General features: G+C 37.8%; 1 long non-coding RNA gene across 1 annotated transcript in view; it reads right to left on the bottom strand.

Annotated features, from left to right (window-relative positions):
- Nucleotides 1–3,308, bottom strand: part of LOC102482903 (uncharacterized) — a 58,166-nt gene extending 54,858 nt beyond the window's left edge. Inside the window, exon 1 of the long non-coding RNA XR_336314.1 lies at nucleotides 3,260–3,308. This is a non-coding gene — a long non-coding RNA (uncharacterized LOC102482903). The remainder of the gene's footprint in view (nucleotides 1–3,259) is intronic.
- Nucleotides 3,309–3,601: the final 293 nt, after the last annotated feature.

Here is a 3,601-nt window from a genome sequence, read left to right on the forward strand (position 1 = left end):
GCCATAAACAAATCACAGCCTAATGAGTCAAGTCGGGAAATGACTTGGGCTGTGGCTGTGAGCCAAAGGAGCCCTTTGCAATAACTGCAAGCAAGATAACCTTCCACTCTGTCCCTCATTTTTTTCTTTCTTCTTGAATCAGGAAAGGTCACAGGCCAGGGTCAGAGGTTGATTGAGAAAGAAGGCTGTGTTGGGGGTCAGCGGTGGTCGGCAGTGGGTAACAGGTAATTTTCATTTTCAGATCTTTCCCTGAGCGATATTTAACCCATCTACTAAAAGACTCCGGGCTTTATGTCTTGAGCCTTCTACCTGCTGTGAAAAGAGACCACTGGGGTCTGTCCCCATCTAGAAGGGAGTGTGGAGTAGGCTCACCCTAGCTTCATCAAACCCCTACGATAGACTGCCAGCAACAGGCTGGCCAACATTATTTCTGTACCATATGCATTTCTTACATTTCTCTCTTATATCACTTTAGAACATTCTAGGAACTGAGTCCACACAGCTTTAACTCTCTGAGTATCTGAGGAGTAGAAAAAGAGATTGAAGGAGGAACCTTAAGACTAGCACTAACCTGGGGGGTATTTTTTAAAATACATGATTGAGAGGTCTGGTGTGTCCAAGAGGAAGAACACATCTGGGACAGTGGTTTATGTACTTGGATTCCTCAATGTTAATTTTACAAAATGCACATAACAAAAATAAAACCTTTAAATATTTAAAGTTTTCAAAATCTTGTTTGAAATCTACTATCCTGGACTGTATGTGCCTAGCATTCTTGAAAGGCATAAGCAGGAACACGACACTTTAGTATGCTGCCAGAAGCTGCAAGGAGATAGGAGTACTATTGCGGAATGCAACCATCTTGGGTAGGGAGAAAATGGCAGACCTGTGGAGAACAACACCCTAATGGGAGAACAGTTGTTGTCATTTCATATCAGTGGAAGAAGGTTGGATTATTCAATAAATGATGCTGAAACAATTGGTGACCTATTTGGAAAAAACACAAAATTAGATTCCACTTTATGCCATATTCCAAAATGAAATCTAGAAGGATTGGAGAGTTCATTGTAAAAAGTGAAGCAATTAAATGACTAAGAGAAAATATATAGGTGCGTATGCTTGCCAAAAGAAAGAAACAAATCACAAAATTAAAATTGACAGATGTAATTGTCAATGTGAAAGTGTAAAGCTGCAAAATGTAAAAAACAACAAAATAACTATTATACCATAAATGGTAAAAAATCAACAGGCAAAAGACAACTGGAAAATAATGTTTTTACCACATATGATAGATAAATTAGGCGATATGTATTGGGCAGGGGAACCTTAAACTGGTTCATACCATTTGATCCAGGAATTCCACATCTACGAATTTATCCTAGGAGGAAAAAACCAGAAAAGCATACATAGATTTATATGGAAAGATACTCTTTAAATTATTTACGACAGCAAAAATGCACATTTAAACATTCGATACTTTGGACATTTAGTGGGACACTTCTATGATTGAAAATTATGCATCCACAAAACATCACATTCTTGTGGACTATTTGAAAATATAGGGAATCGCTCCCGATATATATTTGATGAATATAACAGGTGAAAAAGTGTATGTACATATGATCATAATTTTGTACAAACATGTATATTTATATGCATTTATTTCTATAAAATTCAGAGAGAAGAGGCTGACAGTATGTCAGCAGTAATTTTCTCTGGGTTATAGGATTGTGGGTAATTTTTATGGTCATCTTCGGATTTCTCCAAATTTTCTACAATGAATAAGATATTGTTGTGATAAAAGGGAAAACAGCATTTTTAAAAAGATAGTTTACTAAACATATAAAAGCACTGGAAGCACAGAGACGAAAGTCTAGGAACAAAGACAATAAAAACAAAGACGAAAGACCACTGAAGACGGATGGAGGATCTCACAAATCACACTCTTCGCGTAGCACATAAAGCTGACAGCGGTATTTCTATGGTAGTATGTATAGAATTTCTTCTACAAGATGGAGTCCTGGAAAATTTTCTTCACTACACCAGAGAGCAGTCACATGTCCCTGGATGCGTCAGTCACTCTCTTTGCCGCAGTGCTCTGCTCAACGCCCCCTCCCTTTGCCTTCGACATGCTCTCTCCCTTTCCTCCAGCAAACATGCTGCCAGCAGACATGTTCAACTTAGGGAAATGACCCATCTGCAGACTTTTTTTTTTCAAGCCTTTTCATTCTTATTTTTTCCCTCTTATTGCTACTTTGTCATCTAACTCAAAAATCAGTCTATTTAGCTTTTGTCTCCTTTCTTCCAGTTCAAGTGTCAAAACAATCTGAATTTCAAAGAAAAATTTTAAAAGCGCCACTTCACCATTTTTGTCCTGCAGAAATGGATCCGCAGAAGCACATGCATTTACAGGCACATTGCAGAAAAAATGCAAGAGTGGTGTTGACAGGAATCCTTGCTATCTTTCTCATGCTCCCCTCCCCTTTTTAAAATAAGAAGTGCCGAGAACGTTCTCTCTTCTATATAAATTGTTGTCCAGTGCCGAGAACATTCTCTCTTCTATATAAAGTGTCCAAAATACAAATTAATTTTTTAAATGAAGATATGGCAACATTATTCAATACTTCTATTTTATGATTTTTCATCTTAAAGCTAATTTCGAATCTTTTCCATTCAACACACACTCATCTCTCACATGAAGTAATCCATCTGAATATTATTACAGGCTGTCTTTCGCCTTATTTTCTCCAGTACAGACGGCCAGTCATACGATGTTCTTCATAAGAAAAAAAAAAGAGTAGCATACGTAGCCTTTTCTCCATGGCAAAATCATATTTTTCTCATGCTCTCCCCACACTAAGAAAAGAAACCACACCTGAGAGGCATCCTGAAATATGATCTATTTCATCAAGTCTAATCCAAACATCATAAAGCTGAGATACCATACTGATGGCAAGTTCCCATTTTAATAACATCTTCATTAAATCTTATTTGGGGAACTAATTTACCAGAATGTCAGGGGGGAGTTTTTATGTGTCCTTCTAGCAACTTAGTCACCATTTAAGAAGCATGCTTTAAACTAAAAAAAGTGACGACGGAGTGTTTAGAATGCAGTTAATTCATTTTCTCAATGCCCCTGTCTGAATCAGAAATTCCTACACAGTTCTGTATTATTCTGTTCCATCAAAACATGTCGCTTGCTTTAAAAAGCAAGCATAGCCTGAATTTATATTTTACAAAAGATTTCGCAGCTACTTACCAGTTGCAAGCTCTGTCTCTCCACCAGCTCTGAGTCTGTTGCACTGAAGGGGTGGGGGGAGAGCAGCAGAGCAACAGCCACTTGAAAATGAGCTGGGCTCTGGAGAAGGGATTAGCCCTATGGAAAGAAATGACATGCCTGGAGATTATCCTCCACGATGCTTAAAAAACACTACACATCATATACTAAAATGTGCATGCTCATCAAAGGACAGATTTTTACTAGATAAACCTTTGATTCAAAATATATTTTAATTGCATTGATTTCCAGTGGAACCCCTACAAGACCATGGGCTTTTGGCTCTCCCGTCTCCTAGCAACCATCTCATTAAAATGTCTTTTT

Source organism: Tupaia chinensis, unplaced genomic scaffold (assembly GCF_000334495.1).
Source record: "Tupaia chinensis unplaced genomic scaffold, TupChi_1.0 Scaffold000706_1, whole genome shotgun sequence".
Lineage (NCBI taxonomy): Eukaryota > Metazoa > Chordata > Mammalia > Scandentia > Tupaiidae > Tupaia > Tupaia belangeri.